Genomic DNA, 13,234 nt, shown 5'->3' on the forward strand with positions numbered 1-13,234 from the left:
ACAGCAAAGCCTATCTGGGCATGCATGGGATTATAGAGAGGATTCCCTCAGTCTATTCTATCCACTACCTATCTAATAAATGAGACTCGTGTAGTCCAGGATGATTTCCAACAAGTGCCTTGGACTGCATGAAGACCCAACCAGTCCATACTCCAGGAAATAATGCCCAGCTGCTCACTGGAGGGAAGGATATTAGAGACAAAGATGAAGTACTTTGGCCACATCATGAGAAGACAGGAAAGCTTGGAAAAGATCGTGATGCTGGGGAAAATGGAAGGAAAAAGGAAGAGAGGCCTACTAAGGGCAAGATGGATGGATGGTATCCTTGAAGTGACTGGCTTGACCTTGAAGGAACTGGGAACGGCGACAGCCGACAGGAAGCTCTGGCATGAATTGGTCCATGAAGTCATGAAGAGTCGGAAGCGACTGAACAAATAAACAACAACAACAACAACAACAAAGGACACCATTGATTGTAAGACACACTCCTTTTAGCCTCCATTTTTTGAGGGGGATTACTTCTCACCCCAACTTTACTTGTCTTTCTATCCAGCTGTTCTAACCATTCCCTGGAAAGCCTCCCCATCCTGTATCTGGTGCTGATGCTACCTCCCCAACCCTGCACCTTTTGTGCCACCACTGCCTCCCACTGTTGATCCAGCATGGCCAATGCATGTTGTCACCACTGCCCCCTTTTGTCATGCTGTTGCCTTATCATTATATTTGTTTTGAAAGGAGAGGATCAGGGATGCCAGTGGCAGTTGAGACAGGACGAGCCACATGGTTCATCAGCTCAGAGCAACTGGAAAACTCCCATCTTTCTGTTATGAAAGGAACACACATAAAATACAATTATTTTGTATCTATTTAGTTGAACAATATGTTTTGACCGTGAAGAAAAACAGACTTCCCACCCTAGTCATTTTCCTTCCACTAACAAGAAAAATGTGTCCTTTCCCCTGGCAAAGAATTTAAAATCCCTGCTAAAGCCATTTAGAAATTTCGTTATTCTGGCTTTAATTTGAAATCAAAGCTGGTTTCATCTTCTGAAGTCTTAATGATTCCTTGAAAAAGCAAAAATCTATAATTGAATCCTATCATTAGTCCGCAGGAGAGTGGACCGTACTGAATTAATAGGATTTACCTATACGTTGGCTAGATCAAATGTGTCTACTCTTAATCTAACCTATGGGATAAAGGTCATGGAATATTACCATCAGCCTGTACCTGTTGCTATTCCATTTTATGCCCAAGGCCCCTTCTACACTGCCATGTAAAATCCATATTATCTGCTTTGAATTGGATTATATAGCAGTGTAGACTCAGATAATCCAGTTCAAAGCAGATAATGTGTCTTATTTAGTTAGATAATCTGGATTATATGGCAGTATATATGGCTTCTACATTGTTAGAAATAAGTCAACAAAATGTGTTTCCATTCTCAATCAGTAGTTCTGAACATTGGTCTTCCAGATGTTTGGAATTCCAGTTTCCAGAATTCTTGCCATTGGCCATGTATATTAGAACTTTTTCGAGTTCAAAACATCTGGAGGACCAAACTTTTCCCCCTTCCACACAGCTGTATAAAATCCACATTGAACTGAATTACATGGCAGTGTGAACTCAGATAACCCAGTTCAAAGCCGATATTGTGGATTATCTGCCTTGATATTCTGGGTTATATGGTTGTGTGGAAGGGCCCTTTGAGACCTATAGCTCTGCATCCTGGCTGTTCATATTGTACTAAAATTTAGGTTATATGTTCTTTAATAGAGGTTGCTGAGAATAGATTTTCAATCTGATCCATAAGGCAAGATTTCACTCTTAACTAAGTTTATTCTAAAAAAAATTGAAGAATTTTAGTTTTGATACATTTTTCAAAAACTATTTATAATTTTGGATTTATGTGTTAATTTTAAAAAAATTTGTGATTAAAAATAATGCTGATATTTGTATGTATACATTTTATTTTTATTTTTTTGTGAAGAAAATTATGTTTCTTTCACAAAATAATAATAATAATTTATAATAATTTTATTCTTATACCCTGCCCCATCTCCCCGAAGGGACTCGGGGCAGCTTACATGGGGCCAAGCCCGAACAGAACAATAAAACAAAACAATAAAACCAATAATCAGACAATAAAAGCAAGTCATAAAAACCACATACAAGATAAAATGTTAAAATCATGGATAGGTTCAAAGAGTCTGTAGTTGGGGATTTCTGTGTGAAATCTGCACATTTATTGCAAAGAAAATATTTCTGCAAATTTTGCATGGAAAAAATGACAAGCAGCAAAGATTCTTGTCAGTTCAAGTTTATGTTCTTCAGATTTTCTCAGCACTCAAAAAGCACAATTTTTGCTCATTTACTAGTAATAGTAATAATAGGAATATTATTTAATTACTACTATTATAGCGACACCTATTCCTGCTGCTACTACTACAACAATAGAAAAAGGTGGAGTTTATCAGTTAGGGCACTTGTCTCCTTTCACAGGTTTTTAAGGCTCTCCCAATGAGATAGGTGCCAATCCTAATCAGAAAAAATGGCCTTTCCATCATAATAAAGATTTGTACTTCTGACTTCCCTCTTTATTTCATCTATTTTTTCTTCTTGATTCTGAGCAGAAAAGAATCTGCTAAGTAGAGTTTTTGGCCCCTTCCACACAGCTGTATAAATTCCACATTGAACTAGATAATATGGCAGTGTGGACTCAGATAATCCAGTTCAAAGCAAATATTATGGGTTATATGCCTTGACATTCTAAGTTATATGGCTGTGTGGAAGAGGCCTTCATAGAAAATTTCCAGTGTTTAAAAGTGGGAGTTATCCCAATGTAGTTTGGGTTGCTGTGAGTTTTCTGGGCTGTATGGCCATGTTTCAGAAGCATTCTCTCCTGGCATTTTGCCCACATCTATGGCAGGCATCCTCAGACGAGCCTTAGGAAACCCAATGTACCATATATACCCGAATATTAGCTGACCCGAATATAAGCCGAGGCACCTAATTTTACCACAAAAAAAACCTGGGAAAACTTATTGACTTGAGTATAAACTGAGATTGGGAAATGAAACAGCTACTAATAAATTTCAAAATAAAAGTCTCTCTTTTTCTTCCCCTTCCAGCCATGCAATCATTTTCTTCTTCCTAGATTCCAACATTTTCTCTTTTACTCTTCTTTCCCTTTTGAAAGCATTCCCTTCTTCTCTCTCTCTCTCTCTCTCTCTCTCTCTCTTAAAAAAATAAGATGACTCCAGCCTAGGATGAGAGGCAGGGGAGGGAGGTTTTGGAAAAGAAACCACACTGTGGCCTCCAGGTTCAGTTGCCCGGCTTGACCTTGACCTCATTAGAAGCCAAGTGAGGCTTTATCTTTGAATATATATATATAGTAGTTCATTTGCAAGATGAGGCAACAGATTAGATACAGTCAAAACAATTGACAAGTGTTGACACACAGAAGGATTTCCATTTGAAAGAAATGGCTTTTTCCTGCCTATGCCTCTCCCCATGATTACTGTTGAGAGTATTTCTCCATTATCTTCACAGCTTCACTTGGCATCTGGGCCAGCAGACTACTTTGAGGATCAGCCTGCCTGTAATCTTACAAATATTCTTCATTAAAGTTTATCACACACAAACTAGGGACTTTTCTTTCAAGCACTGGCTGTGAGGCAGATAAATTCATGTAGACTCCTTTCAAAGAATTATATATATCTATATTTTAAAACATCACTTTTGACAACTTTATCCTTTTAATTAGAATACATATGTATTATTTTGTAAAATCAATTAAGAGTGCCTCCCACATATGAACAGCATGTTCTTTGCTATATTTTTAAGCAGACTGATTACTAATGGAAGCTAAATGAGCTTTCTAAATTTTCAGATGTTCTGCATAATGGATCATTTGCATTACTTTCTGTGTGTACATTTTTGAATGTGTAGGTGCTGGTTATCTACTTGTTCTCTAAATAATACTTTTTTGAAATATGGTTATAGTCTAATTGTTGTAAAGATATGACATATGTTCTTTGCAGATGAGCGATGGAGCTCACTGAGAAAAATATTTTGATACCCAACAAGTGTGAATCTCTAATAATCTGTCAAAGGGTTTAATGGAAGAGACAAAGTTATAATTTCCTAACTGCGTTTCAGCCTGTTGCACCATGTTTTTCTTGTTGATTCAGCAGTACAACAGGACCCATTTTAAGTGCTTTCAGTGACGCATACAACGGTTTGATTGAGAAGATGTGGGTAGGTCATCTTTGATGTAAGTCCTTGAAAGGCTTACTCTTAATGCTTAAATGAATGAACCTATAATCAAGCATGTTATATTAAAGATATGAAGCTTGGCACATTTTGAATGCTAAACAATAATTAGCTTTGTATACATAACATTTCAGAGAATGTTTCACCAAATAGTAAAATATATCCGTTTGCTTCAGCATGGGCACATTAACCCTGATCATTTTGGTCAGTTTGTAGGTGGATCAGCCCCACAGTGGCTAAACATCATACAAGGCTGGGTCTGCTTAACCCAAAGCAAGGCTTGCTCAATGCAGCCTGGTTCCAGTTTAAACTAACCTGGGCAAAAACCCAAATACTACTCCAGGGTTCAGAGTCTTCTCTGAGTTAGGTACAGTCCAGATAGTTGAGTTGATTCCTAACCAGATCCAGGGGCAGTTGTTTTGACTGCTATCTCACATTTCCTGGGTTTAGGTGGCTGCTTCATTGAGTTTAGAGCACTGTGGCAGCAGTTTATTTTGCCCCTCTTCCATGCAGCTGAGGTCATAGAGGGCCAATCACCTTCACTGTAACTCAGTGGTGCTCAACCTGTGGTTCCCCAGATGCTTTGGCCTTCAAATCCCAGAAATCCTAACAGCTGGTAAACTGGCTGGGATTTCAAGTTGTAGTCCAAAATACCTGGGGATCCACATGTTGAGAACCACTGCTATAACTAATCTTACAAACATTAAAAAATGACCACTTCTTCCTTTCATCCTCCTCCTCCAAACTTTCTGCAGAATTGCTATGACAAATGGCAGAACTCTGACATAACAGACACTTTCCTGCATCCTTAGGAAATGTGCTCACTCAGGAAGCCTGGAGTTGATATATTTTTTTAATTTAAAAAGGCATAGCTTTCCAGAATATAATAGCCTCATGTAATATTATTGCATTTTTGCGGGTCTGGAGATTATAAAGAATGATATGAGCTGTTCTTTACTCACTTGAAGGAAATAATTGTTCATTCAAACATCACACATAATGTATGAATCACAAGGATGTGTCACCATCTGGATGATTTGAAATAATGTTTTAAGACACACATACATTTATTAAAAAGCAAAAAAATTGTACTAGTTTTACAAGTCAAGTTTTCTAATGATTTCATAAAAGCACAGGAGGAAAACAATGTGCAGTAGAAAACAACACAAATGTCATCAGAAACCTATATGGTGTTTGCTGGACAGAACAGACCAAAGTTTATCTAGTCTAGGATCCTGCCTAACAAGATGCTTCCGTAAATCTCATAAGCAAAACATAGGTGCAAAAATAAATTCATGTTCATGTTCCCAGTCAGTAGATATTGACAGACATGTTGTCTCAGACACTGGTGTCAGAGGACCTCATGATTGTCCAAATCCTTGAGGACAAGTAGTCTTGTCTTCAATGATACATCTGACATAGTAGTCCAAAAAGTAACTTTATTAGGTACTGAAATGAGTATACTATTATTAGAAGAAAAAACACAGCAATTTTCTCTACATCAAGCATAGCTGCTTTTCTACTAAGTTTAAGGCTTCAAATGGTGTAACCTTTTGTTTCAAAGGAATTGCTTTAGTGTGCTTAAATCTAGTTGCTTGGTGATCTTACTGGTAATTGTCCTTTTCTATGCCTTTTACACTTCCTTAAGATCCTGTTTGTAAAGGATACTAACGAATACAGTATAAGCCAATATTAACAAATTCTACATTTTCATAGAATCCTAGAGTTAGAGGGGACCCCCAAGGACCATCTAGTCCAACCCTTTTCTTCTGGGCAGGAGGGCACCATCAAAACTCACCTGACAGATGGCCATTCAGCCTCTAAACTAATTAATATGCTGCCCCTATTAAGTTGGAAGGAACCCCGCAAGGGGTATCAATTTAGGGATTTCTTCCCAGTCCAGTACAGAGATTTTCTTACTAGAAGTGTCAGTTAGTTCTCCTCTTTGTAGATTCAACAATTTATTGGAATTCTGGCTGGCTGCTGCTACATCTCTCCCCTATTCTGATTGGGGCTTTCTGATGCAAGCAGAATTCTGGGAAATGTAGTTTAGAGAATGGCCTTTTGAATTCTCTGGCATAGGGCTCCTTGCCTTCCCAAACTACATTTCCCAGAATTCTATGCTTTCTTTTCCAGCAAACTCTGTTCTCTCCCTGCTGCTTCCTTCTCCTACTGGCACGAGGCCATTAATCTAAAGAGGAAATGCAACCTTTTTGGGCTTGGCTTGGCTTCCTTGCACTGAAAATAAAACTGACTTTGGGAGGCTTCCAAGATGTACAAAATGGAAACAAAAAATTATTGGGTAATTTTCAATTCTTATGTTTTTGGTGTGGGCCATGCCCACATGTCAAATATTGCATCGTAAGTATGAATTTAACAAATTTGATCTCGCTTATGTGGACTAATGAAAAATTTGCACACACCTACAGGCCATCCCCAAAGATGGATCTTAGCATGGTAAGTTATGTCCCTACTCTTTAATATGCTTTCCCCCATTCCCCTCCACTTCCCCCCACCTTCCCCCCTGCTCGTGGGATAAGGTTCCTAGAAACATATTGGAAAATTGTTCAGTGTCCCATCCAGTCTGGGTCACTAAATAGTTGTGTTGTGGAGAAGGTGAGTTTTCTATATGGGCTGGTCACTGTGTGGAGGGAGTATCTGTTCCTGGCATGACTACAGAAGAATTTACACAATGTAAGCTGGACTGATCCCTGCATGTGTCATCCACAGGACAGCCAGGCCAAATAGATAAAAGAGGAGGAGGAAGAGGAAAATGGTCAGGGGGGGAAATAAGACTGGGAATGGGATGGGAGGAGGCAAAGTTATTTTTAGACTTTGAGCATATTTAAGCAGTATGCATTTATTCACAGAGTTTCTGTGAATGGGCATAGTGACCTGCCACCTCTGAAGAAGATATTAAGATATTAAGAAATGTATAGATATGCTTGATAAATATGTTGCTGTGAAATAAGATCTTTTAATTATTTCGCAAATACAAAATAAGCAAAATCAGACCCTGGATTACATCTGCTTGAGATCATTCAGTTACAAATGTGCTTATCATTTCATGAAGGAACTAAGATATTATTTAGCACAGCAATGACTTGCATGACTTGAAACATTAAAATATGTCTGTCTTCTGCCTTTGAACATAAACCCCCTGCTTATAAAGTGCATGCATAGAAATTGCAGTAGGCAGGCACTTATATTTAAAATTCAGTTGGGACTACGGGAAAATATTTTTTTTAACTTTACAAATGTCTTTGTGATGTCTTCAGGGCAAATTGAAAGATATTCGTTGACTTCAAAAGGGCTCTAATTAACACTTTAACAAGCTAAGTGAAAACTTAGCATGTAGAAACTTTGTGCAGGAATTACAATATTCCAGGAAATAGGCGAGACATTTCTCTAATTAGCTGATGTGCAAAATATAATATGGAGATTCCATAGATGTAGAACACATTATTTTCTTTTTCTAAACATCAGCCAAAAGCATCCTTCTCAGATCTAGAGTGGTTCTGCAGGTTGCCACGAATGTCTAACAACAATGCTAAAGCCCACCAGGATAAACAGTATGCAATTATTTTTATTAAGAGGTACCAAAACATTACAGAGAGTGGCAATCACATTTTTGAATCTGGCCGACCATTTATTCAAACTGAATGCCAATGAAGATGTAAAACGGAAAGAGATCTGTTTGAAAGACAACTATATGATGTATAAGTCTTTGAATGGCGTACAGATAGCATTGCTAGATTTCAGAAATGGGGATAAGCCATATTCAAAATCTATGATATGCAGAATTGACAAACTTGTTACTGTCAAATCTTTGCCCTCCCTAAATACAAAAAGAAAGAATTGATTTCTATTAACTAAGCCATGTGTTTCTCTGTAAAATTTGCATCATGCTTACATCCACATATTTCATGATGCACCATATTTCTGTCTAACACTGAAATACATTTGTTGAGTTTAAGGGTACAGAACCTCTGTGAAAGTGAAAAACACCAAATGAAAAAATTGCTAGTTATTTTTTAACTCTAGAGACTGCTAGTTCTTCCACCATGACTATATGCAGAGCCGGTCCAAGGTAATTTTCTAGTGTAGGCGAACAGAAATTTTGGTGCCCCCCCCCCCCCAAAAAAAACCTATCACTGAAAAATAAAAGTGTTGGATAAGCAAAAATGTTGGATAATAAGGAGGGATTAAGGAAAAGCTTAAATAAACAACACTCTGAAAATAGGAAACCCAGACAGGAAGCAATCAGGGCCAATTAACACCCCCCCCCCAACCAAGGATGCCCCCAGGGAGGAAGCCCCACTTGCCTTGCTTCCTAGACTTCCTACAGAGGAGGAGGAGGAGGCTGAGTTGGATGACCCAGTAGTCTGAATCAGTACAACTATTTCTGACAATGTATGTCAGATTTTCTCAAACTGGCATTTTCCAGAAGTACTGGACATTCATTACTGCCTTGCACATCCATTAGAAAGTGTAGATTCTATATCTCTGCTAAACTAAATAGTTGCATACAGGTGTTAAAACTTTAATCCTTGGGAAAATCTACTTATAAATGAAGGTACTAGGACTTATTTAACAATTTCCCCCCTTTTCATAAATGGGGCCAAAAGTGGCTCACCCATGAATTAAAACAAGCTCCATAAATTAAAAAATAACAGTAGAAAATGAACATTCAATTAAATAAGTGTGTATGCATTAAATTAATTCACCCAAGTTAGGTAAGATAAGCAATACTTACTTCACAGGCTTCCCAAAAACCATATTGTCTTCCTAGGCTCCTTTCTGCCGCAGGAGACAGGAGTTGCCTCGATGGCGCCCCCAACAACATGGCGCCACAGGCAAATGCCTAGTTTGCCTGGTGGTAGAACCGCCTCTGACTATATGGTAAACTTCCACTAGAAGCTGCCCATACAATTGTAGTGGATGTCCTAGCAATTACTAGAGAGGTGTTCTCTATAGAAATCTCTAGGTCCTCCAGCATTTCTGAAGAAGTTGTCTATAGAGTTACTCTAGAGAACTTAGTTTTTAATTATTTTTGTACATAATCAAAGCCACAAAAGTCAAAACTGCAAATTTGGAAAGATGACTCTAATACTTTCAGATTACTATGTGCAAGTGATAGTACTGAGTTTACAATAAAATAGCATTACTAGTTCCCATCTGCTCATTTTCTAAAATAATTATTTTATTTCTTTATTAAAATTCCATCCTACATTACTAGCAGTGCATGAGACAACCAAAATAATGTATAACAGATATACAAACAGTCCCCAAGTTATAAACATATGCCTTACATATTATTCCTAGTTACAAATGGGGGTGAAACAACAGGAAATGAGGGATAATCTATCCCTAGGAAGAGAATTCACTTCTGTAAGATTTACCATCCACTAAAGCTATCTCACCAATCCCTGTTTCCACAGCAATCCCAATTGTCACAAGGACAGAAAGTAAAGTGAAATCTTCTGAACAGAGGCACAGACAACAAAACAAACATTGCAGGGATGTTAATTCTTCTCTATGCTATCCAAACTTTTTTTTTAAAAAATGGCTGGAGTTTTTTTAAATTTAATTTTTTTTAAAAATGTACCTGTTCCAACTTACATACAAATTCAACTTAAGAACAAACCTACAGAACCTATCTTGCTCGTAACCAAATTCATAATTAAGGCATAAAAATGAGTCCGGTAAAAACACACACATAGCACAATCCATCAATAAAAATGTGCAAACAAGTTAGTCCATCAAGCCAAATATAATAATAATAATAATAATAATAATAATAATAATAATAATAATAATAAAAACTCAGCCGCTATCAGGACCTCAAGATTGAACTTCAAAGACTCTGGCAGAAACCAGTGCAGGTGGTCCCGGTGGTGATGGGCACACTGGGTGCCGTGCCAAAAGATCTCAGCCGGCATTTGGAAACAATAGACATTGACAAAATTACGATCTGCCAACTGCAAAAGGCCACCCTACTGGGATCTGCACGCATCATCCGAAAATACATCACACAGTCCTAGACACTTGGGAAGTGTTCGACTTCTGATTTTGTGAAACAAAATCCAGCATAACTATCTTGTTTGCTGTGTCATACAACGTCGTTGTGTCAATAATAATAATAATAATAATAATAATAATAATAATAATAATATTTATACCCCAACTCATCTCCTTGGAGGGACTTGGGGCGACTTACAAGCCAAAAGCTTGTCTTTAAAATGGCTTTGCCTGGTAAAAGAAGTACAGCAGTTATAGAGAAATTCTTGTCTTCATTTGTCTGTATAAATTCATTTTACACATCTAGACTAATTAGGATAAAAAGTAAATGGCCAGAGATAAATGTTTAATAGTATATCTCTTAAGTTGTCAGAAAAAAAGATTCATGTAGCTCAGGGATAGGAAGCATTTGGTCCTCCATTTATTGTTGGGCTGCATTTTCCATCCTCCCTCGCTTTTAGTTGTCTTGGCTACAGCTAATGGGAACTGAAGTCCAATGACATCTGAGGAACTGTGTTATTCTTATCTGCTGTAGCTCTCAACTAGTTGATCAGGTTAAATTATCAATATGTGTTGGTCCTTCCAAATACTGGTCTACAATCCTTGTCATCCCTGATCACAAATCCAAAAGTGAGTCTAGTGTTTTGCAAATTCGCTAGTTAAAAATATAGTGGTTCCATCAAGGTAATGCCAGGTATAAAACTCAGCCAGTTTTCATAATGAATTTTAAACTTGCGTCTTGTGTTTAATCTTTGTTCTATGTATTTTAATATGTATTTTGTAGAAATATGTTTTAATATATGTATTTTATAGAATGTTTTAGATGATTATGTGTTTTAGCAATGTTGTTACCCACCTTGAGCCATGAGGAGAGGCAAATAAGAAAGAAAATGATTATTGTCATTATTATTATTATTATTATTACTACAACATCAATACTACTACTAATAATAATAATAATGGTTATTTATTACCCGCCTCTCCTTACGGCTTGAAGAGGGGCACAACATAGTTAAAATACATCATTGTTATAAAATACATTCCTTAAAAAGCATACATTAAAACATATGTCTATAAAATGCACACATTTAAATACATGGAACAATAATCAAAACACAATAAACAGGACTTCCTAGAAGAGGCTTATTGTTAGCAAAAGCAGAACAATCTGAATTAATATGTAAACAAAATGATATTGGGCAAACTAAACATGACGGCGAAGATTCTTACACAGGATTTTTTTGCAGGCTTTTTGTGTAGTTGGTTACTATTGTTTTGTTTTGAATAACACAACTCAGCCATGGTAGCTGTTTTGAAAACCACAGAATTAGCACTGGAGTGAAGGTCCTTTTCCCATGCAATGTCACTGAATGAAATCCCAGACCTTGGAAAAATATTGTTTTGGCCTATATTTCCCTAGGGAATTGTATTCAAAATAGCTTTTCCAAGCCCTGCTAAATCCCAATAACTGTCCTTATACCACAGCACATAAGTAAATGTATACTTTCAGTGATGGAACTTCTACTGTGACTAATTTCTACCACCATTCTTCCTTTACAAATCTCTTTCTGGTAAGAAAAAACATGGAAGACAGTATTATCAGGAAATTTCATGAATAAAACAATGGGAATGAAACATCATCTGGAAACACGCTTCATAATCAGCTGAAAAATTATGGTATAAAGGGAGTTAATAGGACATCGAATTACACAGAGTTAATTGTGCAAATCATTATTATTAAATATGACCTTTGGGTTCATAAAACATGGGATCAAAATCCAATTACTAGTCCAAACTTAAGCAAACCCACTGACTGGAACTTACCAAAGTGTTGACTTACTTAAATATTAGTATACTTAAATATTAGTATACTTAAATATTAGCAGTTAATCCAGTGGTTTAGTTCGAGCTGTACTGCTAATTGGATTTAGGTCTTATTATTATCTCATTGCTATTTCAGTTTTAAATAAACATTATACTCTATTGAACTGATGTTATGTTACTTTATTGCAGTGTTTTCTTTGAAATAGCTATACAGTGTTCCTTTACTTATCATGGGGGTTAGGTTCCAGGACCACCCACAATAAGTGAAAATCCGGGAAGTAGGGACGCTATATTTATTTTAATATTTATACATTATTTTAGTAGCTATACACTATTTTAAGTCTTTATCAACCAATCATGTATTGATAAGTCGCCTCCTTCTCCTCTTGTTGCCACTTGTGCTCCTTTTCTCTCCCTTCGGCTTCTCCTTCCTCACACCTTAGGCTGTACATTGTAATTTTTTATGATTTATAATATTATTTTAGAGTTTATTGAAAAACTGAGAAACAGCGTATCCGCAAAAAGCGAATCGCGAAGTAGTGAGGGTACACTGTAACATAAAAGTGTGTACTGGTTTTATCATCTCCCATAAAGATTCAATTGACTTTGTAAAGCAGCTTGTTTTAACTATTAGAAATATTACTCAAAACATGTTACTTTCATGCCTAGATGGTGAAGGTATCCCTTGATACGTGGCGTGCTGAGTAATAAGAATACTGCCCCCCGATTCATTATATTTTGTATTGACTCCGAGGACTTTATAACACATGACACATGGCACTGAAATTGCTGAATAAAAATGACAATACAAATCTAAAAAATAAAGGAAGTCGAAGTTCTGAGAGTGTATGGAAGTACAATCATGGAATGACAGATTGGTGAATAGGTGCAAATGCACTGATGAAGAGTCATGTGATCTCAAGGGTATTCAATGCAGTATGTATGTATGCAATGCATTATCAATGCTAACACAACTGTAACAGAATAGTGGGTTGGTGTGATAAAGTCCTAGGTGTGGTTATATTTTTGAACTTTTAAAATGTTTCCAAATCTGTGAATTCATAAAAATAAGACCGTTCTTGAATTTTCCTAATGATGTAAATGTGGCTGATTTACT

Source organism: Anolis carolinensis, chromosome 5, assembly GCF_035594765.1.
Source record: "Anolis carolinensis isolate JA03-04 chromosome 5, rAnoCar3.1.pri, whole genome shotgun sequence".
In the NCBI taxonomy this organism is placed as follows: Eukaryota; Metazoa; Chordata; class Lepidosauria; order Squamata; family Dactyloidae; genus Anolis; species Anolis carolinensis.